The sequence below is a fragment of the Myotis myotis genome, unplaced genomic scaffold (assembly GCF_014108235.1).
Source record: "Myotis myotis isolate mMyoMyo1 unplaced genomic scaffold, mMyoMyo1.p scaffold_m19_p_4, whole genome shotgun sequence".
Classification (NCBI taxonomy): Eukaryota; Metazoa; Chordata; class Mammalia; order Chiroptera; family Vespertilionidae; genus Myotis; species Myotis myotis.
The window spans coordinates 100,547,604-100,557,157 of NW_023416346.1; positions in this window are offsets into that span (position 1 = coordinate 100,547,604).

A 9,554-nucleotide genomic window follows, 5' to 3' on the forward strand; every position below is an offset into this window, starting at 1 on the left:
CACACACACACACCACTTATTGGACCCTACTTGTTGCAATGAAGGTGGAATGTAAAGGGGTGAGCAAAAGGATTCTGGTTGTGAGTACGTGAAACACAGAGTTATTCTTGTATTATTATTTATTTATTATTGTATTATTTTCCATGTGAACAACTATAAACCTACTTTTGACCACCCCAATATAAAAGATAACCTTGCCCCTACCCGTCTTTACTGCTTTGCTACTCAAAGCCACACTGTACTAAATTCTAGAGACAATACTTAGATAAAGGAGATTCTCACACATGGTAGATGATCAAGATCCTTCTCAACAAAACACTTCAAAACCCAAAGTAGTTATTCTACCTTTGACACTTCAAAAAGACTTAAAAGACCAACTGTAACAGTGACTAAGCTAGCTCAGTACTTTGGAGAGGTTTTTTTGTTTGTTTGTTTGTTTGTTTGTTTTGTTTTTGTTTTTGTTTTTTTTAATATATTTTTTATTGATTAAGATATTACATATGTGTCCTTGTCCCCACGTTACCCTCTACCCCCCCACCCCCCCCCCCGCTCATGCCCTCACCCCCCCCCCGTTGTCCATGTCCATTGATTAGGCCTATATGCTTGCATATAAGTCCTTTGGTTGATCTTTCCCCCTTACCCCCACCCTCCCCTACCTTCCCTCCAAGTCCCGACAGTCCAATCAATGCCTCTCCGTCTCTGGATCAGTCCTTGTTCATCAGCTTATGTTGTTCATTATATTCCACAAATGAGTGAGATCATGTGGTATTTATCCGCTCTCCAGTTCCATCCATGCTGTGGCAAATGGTAAGAGTTCCTTTTCTTCTTCCTCTTCTTAAAGAATACCTTTCAGCATTTCATATAATGCTGGTTTGGTGGTGATGAACTCCTTTAGCTTTTTCTTATCCGTGAAGCTCTTTATCTGACCTTCTATTCTGAATGATAGCTTTGCTGGATAAAGTAATCTTGGTTGCAGGTTCTTGCTATTCATCACTTTGAATATTTCTTGCCACTCTCTTCTGGCCTGCATGGTTTCTGTTGAGAAATCAGCTGACAGTCGTATGGGTACTCCCTTGTAGGTAACTGACTGTCTTTCTCTTGCTGCTTTTAAGATTCTCTCTTTATCTTTTGCTCTTGGCATTTTAATTATGATGTGTCTTGGTGTGGTCCTCTTTGGATTCCTTTTGTTTGGGGTTCTCTGCGCTTCCTGGACTTGTAAGTCCATTTCTTTCACCAGGTAGGGGAAGTTTTCTGTCATTATTTCTTCAAAAAGGTTTTCAATATCTTGCCCTCTCTCTCCTTCTGGTACCCCTATAATTCTGATGTTGGTACGCTTGAAGTTGTCCCAGAGGTTCCTTACACTATCTTCATATTTTTGGAATCTCTTTTCTTTTTTCTTTTTCGGTTGGGTATTTTTTGTTTCTTTGTATTTCAAATCTTTGACTTGATTCTTGGGATCCTCTTGTCTGCTGCTGGATCTCTGTAAATTATTCTTTATTTCAGTCAGTGTATGCTTAATTTCTAGTTGGTCCTTTTTCATGTCCTCCATGGTCTCACTATACTTATTGAGGGATTCATTAAATTTATCGGCGGTTTCCATAAAATTCTTGAAAAACCTTATAAACGTGGCCTTGAACTCTATATCCAATCGTTTGCTTTCCTCCATTTCTGCCATTTGTGACCTGTTTCTTTGTCTCCGCATTTTGGCAGCTTCCCTGTGTTGATAGAGTGGCCCTGCGCGCCAGGTGTCCTGCAGGGCCCAGTAGCTCAGCCTCCCCAGTTACCTGGGGTGGACACTCTTGGTGCACTCTTGGTGCCTTGGTTGTTGTAGAATCACTGGGAGGAATTGGCCTCCAGGCCTATTGGCTGTGAGAATCAGCTGTGTCTAAAGTGGGAGAACTTCTGTGCTGAAGACACCCTTCTGGGGCAAGACTTGCTTCAGTGGGGCTTTGGTGCTCACTGAGTCTGCTCCCTGAGTGTGTCCCTTATGGATCTGAGGAGTTGCAGTCTGGATGGTCCCCCTCTGACCACTGGGTACAGTGGCTCCTGGATCTAAGGAGGTGCTAATTCAGCCTCTGCCTGAGGCCACACAGCAGGAGCCACGAAGAGGCTCAGCTGTGAAGCAATGCAAGCCACTGCGGGGCCTTGGGCCTTCTCTTGGAAGTTCCGGGTCTGCCTGGCTCGGCTGCAGTTAGGTACATTCACATGCAAAAGCCTCTGCCGCAGCCTGGGTGGGGCGGGGTCTCAGGGAATCCAAGGGCAGATCAAGGAGCTATGGCTGATTTTCCCCCGGAGTCGCGGGTCTCAGTGACCCGCTAATTGCTGCAAGCACCTCTGAGGGAAAGCCGCCTTCAAGTTCGCCCGCTGCCCGACAGACCAGCTTCTCCCCGTATGAGTCCTGGGTCCCCAGAGACTTCCCGGAACCGGAGTTCAGAGCAGTCGGGAGCTTGTGATTCAAAAAGACAGTCGCGTCCTCAGGTGCCACCCCCTTTCCTCGCGCGCGCGAGCCGCCGTACCTCTGCACTTCACCTCCGCAGCGCCTCTGGCTCTCAGCGTGCTTTTCTTTCCTTCTAGTTGTAGAATTTACACTCAGCCAGCCTTTCTGTTGTTCTGGATGATGTTTGCTCAGTCCTTTGCGGTAATTTTCAATTGTTGTGTGAGGCGACAATTTCCCGGTGTTTACCTATGCCGCCATCTTAGTTTCTCCCACCATCTTAGTTTCTCCGAGGTTTCTAATGTTGGGTGTACAACGCAGCATCTCCTACCCCCTACTATACCTAAGGCTATTGTGTTGTGCTACAGAAAAACAATGAACTATGCCCTCCATTTATTTCATCATAGAGCTTCCAGTGGACCACAAAGATTGGCTCACTGAATTGCAAACAAGAATCATTAATATTGCCCTCCCGACTACTCTCCTTAAAATCCCAGGGAAAGAGCTTTATGAATATGATTCTGTAAAAGTGAAAGCTTTGAAAATAGTGGGTGCATGAAGCATACAATGAAGATATGTGAGTGTGCATGCACGTGTGCATGAAGTTGTGTTTAGCTAAAAAGACAGTGTTTTTAACTAAGGCCAACGCTTTTGAGCACTGGATTGCATACCTTGTTGCCCATTCAAAGGCTTTGTTCTGCAATTCCACCCCCATCTCTTTCACAGCAATTATTTTCCTCCCTCTACTGGACTTCTCCCATCAGCAAAAACTATGCTGTTACTGACTTCAACTTGCTGGATCACACATTAGCATTTCATACAGTTCATGAATTCCTCTTTCTTGTTCATTTTTCTCCTACGTCATTGGTCATTTCTTCTTAGTGTCCTTTATTGGATCACTCCTCATCTTCCCAATCTCTAAAAGTTGTTAACTTCAGGGCTCGATCCTCCATCTCTATCTCCCCCAACATCCATATGGGATTTCTCCATATCCCATTCAGTTCCACCGCTTTAAATTCCATGTGTATGCTGAAGACTCTCAAATGTTATCTTCAACTACAAACTCATGAAATCAATACTCAAACATGCAACTTGACTATAGTACCTGGATATTAATAGGTATCTCAAACTTAACCTACTCAAAACTGAATTTTCAATTCGAGCCCAACAAACCCGTTCCCCAGACTTTGACAGGGAAATTAATGACCTCTACCATCCACCTAGTTTACTGCTCAAATTTCAATTCAAAGTCCTTCTACAACCATCTTTTCTAAAACACCACCCTCATAAGCATCTAGCCTCATCCTGCTTTTTCTTCATAACATCAATCAACATGTGGTTGTGATATATTTTTATTCCCCAAAGAACCTTGCATAAAGCCCAGAATGTCCATTTAATAAATAAACCACATCACGTAAATTAAGAAACTTATGGTGAATGTATTACTTTGCTTCTATACAAAATTTAACCTTTATATATATTCATTCATTCAACATTCTCTTTGACATATAAACATGCACACAACTTTCTCATTTAAAACAAGTAATCATTGCTCTAGCTGGTTTGGTTCAGTGGATAGAGCATCAGCCTTTGGACTGAAGGGTCCCGGGCTCAATCCCAGTCAAGGGCACATGCCTGGGTTGCGGGCTCGATCTTCATTAGAGGGCATGCAGGAAGCAGCCAACCAATGATTCTCTCTCATCATTGATATTTCTCTCTCCCTCTCACTTCCTCTCTGAAATCAATAAAAATATATTTTTAAAAAAGTAATCATTAAAACCCCTTCCTCAGTTCAATGGTTTTAATAGGCTCTTGTTTCTCAAATGTTTCAATCAGTTAACAAGTCTTTTTACTTTTATCTCAAACTGGAGGCCCAGTGCATGAATTCGTGTATGGGAGAGGGAGAGGAGAGACCACTGGAGGTTGGCTGGCCGGGGGGAGGGAGAGAGGGACCATGGGCGATCAGGGCCTGCTGGCAGGGGGAGAGGGGCAAGGGGAGGGGCCGCAGGAGGTTGTCCGTCATCCCAAGGTGGGAGCTGGCCCTGAGCCCCCCTGGGAAAGGAGCCGCATCTGCCACCACTCACCCCCAGTTCCCCATCCCAGCCCGGGCCCAAGGGCCCCAATGGGGTTGGGAGAGGAGGCAACAGTTGCTGGTGCAGTTCCCAGCCTCCCCCCTTCCTCCTTCCCTCACTGCCAAGCCACCACTGCAGCAGATGGGTGGCCCCTGGGGAATGGACAGGATGGGAGTGAGATAAACCCTTGTGTCGAGGGGTGACTTTCAATAGATTGTAGCGAGGGAGCTACTCTGATACGTATGAAACCCCAACCCAGAAGCAGATCTCTACAAATGGTTTAGCTGACAGTGGTTGGCAAACTGTGGCTTGCGAGACACATGCTGCTCTTTGGCCACTTGAATGTGGCTCTTTCACAAAATACTGACTTGTGCGCATGAGCCATGAAGTTTCAATCGCACTGTACGTGCGCACCAGCACATGGTATTTTGTGGAAGAGCCACACTCAAGGGGCCAAAGAGCCGCATGTGGCTCACAAGCCACAGTTTGCCGACCACTGGTTTAGCACCAGGGGCCAATGGGGGCCAGCTGGCCAGGAGGAGGGGCCACAGGAGGTTGGCTGTAAGAGTGCACTTACCACCAGGGGGCAGCTCCTGCATTGAGAGTCTGCCCCCTTGTGATCAGTGCATGGCATAGCGACTGGTCATTCCAGTCGTTTTGTTATGATGGTCACTTAGGCTTTTATATATATAGATCTTTGTTTTAAATGTCTGTTCCATCCCCATGGCCAATGTTTCAGTTCACCTCACACATTTCCTTGAAATAATGATACTAATAATACCTCTTACCTGGTCCTTCTGACCTTGATTTATACACACACTCTCTCTTTCCAATCCATCCTCCTCACTGTCAGCCCAGTGATCAAAATTCTTCAATGATTTTTCCATCATCTCCACTAAAACATCCAAACTCCTTAGCTCTGAATGAAAATGCTTTCACCATCTGGCATCTGACTGTCTTTCTAGCTTCACTTACCACCTCACATTCCAGCAAAACATATGCACATGTTATTGTCTCTTTCTTATCCTAGTCTCCCGAGACAACTTATTCTTAATAGCAATCAACACTAACAACTATTATTTATGAAAACTTGCTATGCTTCAAGCATATGCTCTTCATGAAATCATTTAGCTCTTGTAAAAATTTGTAAAAAAAAATATTATCTGCATTTTACAGATGAGGAACCTGGGCTTTAAAAAATTTCAGTAATTTTTCCAAGATCTCTAGATACTAAATGGGAAATCTAGGATTAAAATTAGGTCTGGCAGGAGGTCTAATGTCCTATCTAATGCCAAAACTCTGTGAGCCTCTCTGATCTTACCCCTCTGTACCCCCAAACACATACTCCATATTCTCATTTCACTTATCTTCGTAGAAAATTAGTCACCCATTCCTTTATACTGCATAACATCTTTTCAATATCCTTATTTCAGCATATCTTTATCTTTCTTTACCAGAAAACTGTGAGGTTTTTTATGTGAATGAATTAACTTATTAAGCTCTGCATTCATAGCATATGGTTAGTGTTCAATAAATATATTGGATGGGCAAACATTTCTCTACTTTAGTCAGACACCGTGTTAAAGCTGATATAAAAACTTGCGACAGTACTTAACTCTTCAGAGTTTAAATCTTACTTGTTCTGTATTGACTCCCAATGTCAAAGACATATGGTTTAATTTTAAGTTACTAGTAACTATGGCATACTAGATCTAATTTCTACTAGCCGAGAAGGATATTGTTGGCTTATTGGTGGAAAACATGATGACTTTATTTTTAGTACAAAGGTGGGTATTAGGGAATGTTTGAGTTTTTCAGTCTTCAGCAAAGTATGCACAACAGAGATTGTTGTTTGCTTTTCAGGATTCAGGAAATTTTTCACCTTAAGTATTTTTCATATCTATGTCTCTGGATTTCCAATTATTGTAGCATTGTTTTAAAAAATTACACAATCTTTGGCAATATTTTGGAGGTTCTTTGACTGGAATGTACTATATCTTAATAATATATATTGTTCATAATAAAGGATTATAAAATGGGCTCCACCACTATTAGAAAATGTGTTCTGAGTATTTCTAGGACTAGGGAAGGGTACACTTAAACCTCCATACTGATTTATTTACCCTCAGACAAATGACACATTGAATGACTAGGGTTAGGAGTGAAGTGGGTGGCCATGTACTTTAACTGAAAAAATTTAACTGATCCATATGGAGATGAAAATCAACTCATCTTGCCCCACTAAGGGGGTATGAAATAAGAACCAAGGGCTTTTGATCAGCAGTTCACAGACTACTCACAGATCCTGTACTGGTTCCCATTTCTATAATGTGACATATGCAAAGTAACACATACTAGGGGTATAATTATAGAAAAAGTCATATAATCTATGAGTATTCTCTGCCTGTTTCCCAAAGTTTATAATCCAAATAGCTGGGAAATGGTAAGTCAACATAGAGCATAAAAGCACTATTAAAAATATTCAAAAATATATTTTAAGATATTCTGATTTAAAAATATAAAAATAAGATTTGAGTACAGAAACAAGAAACTTTTAAGTGTTTAAGTTTTAACAAGTACTTATTATTTTTCACTCCTTAGGAAGGTTAAAGAACTTTTATTCTCTAAAATACTAAGTAACTTTGGGTCTCCTAAAAATCAATTTCTAAAGAAGGAGCAATTCACACATACTGGTGAAATGTAAGCTCACTATTATGTTTTTGTTTAAATGAATGAGATTAAATAAATAAATATGATCACAGTTTAATAATTTTTCCTCTTTGGACAGTAAAGTTTATAGTACATAAAGAGCCTAATCCCTTAAAAATATTAAAGAGCAGGAAGAATAATAACCATTATTTGTAGTCCAACTACTAAGATTTTTATGAAAGATACAATTCATGATTTAGTTAGAAATCCAATTCATTTAGTATTAACAGTGGCACCTATTACAAAGGAGTTCTGCTGTATTATATATGAGCAAAATAACAAACAGTAAAATTTTATTTTTGTTTCTAAATCTTTTTAAATCAGGTCAACATATTTGATTATAATGTTATTTTGGGGGTGGGGGTGGGGAAAGAAACACAGTTGATCTTACTATTGGGTTTGCCAAAATGTTAGAATGACGGATCTACTAAACAGGAAATGAATTCTAAGGGTGACATACATAAAGGTAATAATCAACTATAACTAACAAAAAGGATACACTTTTATAAGCCAAAGCAATAATGCAAGATATGAAGGTAATCTGGATGCCCACACCTTTCATAGGTTCACCAAGGTTGAATAGTCCAATTCAATTGGTTATTCTTCCCTAACTCACACTTTTCCATTTAAGACCTTTGCAATTTTGGGACTTTATTGAGGAGAGTTCCTTATGAGATAAAGTTGGGCCAGTCTTTGATGAAAGGTATAGGAGTAACTATGTCACCCTATTCAAACTTCCAACATACTCATTAATCTGTAAAGCAATAAAAACTACAGATTTTCACAGCTCTCAGTTTACCTAGTTTCAGATTGTCTTTTGCATATAATTGGCAAAACTGTTGTCACCTACAATAAAACATTTGATTAGAAACACCATGACTGAAGTAAAAATAAAGTATTTTCAAGGGCCCATCCATATCTGCTCACCCCCTGGCATTTAAGGTTTTTAAATAGAATGTATGTTAAACTGAAACAGATAATTTCAGACTTATAATCATGGTCTTATTAACATCATACACTAAGTCATTGGTAAGTGTGCATCAACTGCAGGGTTTTGTCAAAACAGAGATTACTGAGCTTCAGTATTTCTGATTCAGTAAACCTGGGTTGGAGGCTGAGTGTTTGAATTTCTACCCAGTATTCAGGTGATTCTAATGTTGCTAGTATGGGACCATACTTTGAGAAACACCACCTTAAGTCACATATAGCTAAAGTAAGTAAGAGACAAATATTTTTAAGTAATTTTGTCCAAAAAGCCGAGATGATTCATTCAACTTTTAGATATTTTGAATTCATATCAACAATTAATAGGGACTTGGAAAGTAAATGAAAATTTAAGCCAGAAAATTTTTATAAAGGACATTTTATATAAGGTGCAAACTCTACCGAGCCACTTTAAGGCCTTATTATATAAAAACAGTTGGCATAATAATAACTTATTAGTGTACATAGTTGAATGTAATAAAAGTGTCTTTTTCATCATGCCCTGTTTTAAGAATTCAACTGGGAAAGTGGGCAAATTTCAAAGTGACTACAAAAAAAAAAAGGATAGGGGCAGGGTAGAGCTTCTAGGTTAGTTGTGGTCAAAAAGCCATAGATAAGCAGGTTAAAATAGGAAGATAGGTAGATATTGATATGGTTATGGACAGTAGGTTCTTGTTCAGTGGATCAGGATAATGATGTGGTGTAGTTACCCTGGTTAGCTCCATGGAAGAGAAGTTGCTTTGAGTCTAAGTCAGGTCTTACCTAAGTAAACCCTTATTTTTTTTTTTTCTACTTAGAGCTGCATTCCTTGTCAGAATTCTGAATGTTAAAGGAGCCCAAACATTTTATGTAAGATTGTGTGCCTGGGAACTAGGGGGTAAAGAATTATTTTAGTTTTCCAAGGAATATTTGGACACCCTATCAGATTGAAAGCAGTACATATTTTGACCTAACTTAGAGCAACAGAGACATCCGTAATTCCCAAATAAGCCTATGTAAGGATCCTGACATATTTAGACAAAACAAGACTTTTAAAACCAATAATCTGTTTTCTATACTAAAACTGAGACTTATTTTTATTATTTTTTTCTACACTTAGTGATTCAGAGTTTGTTTAGTTCCTAAATTATTTATTAAATTTAACTATAGTCTAGTTTCAAGCTGTTTTTAAAGTAAATACTATGCAAAATAATCTTGTTACTCCTTAACAAATTTCTAGAAAATACACCCTATCCTATATAATAAAGAGCTAATATGCAAATGGTCATCACGCCCTCATGCTCTTGCGCCCTCTCACCCTTGCACCAGGGCCGGGGCACCTGAAGCTGCACTGGGGGACCAGAGGCCATGCCCCC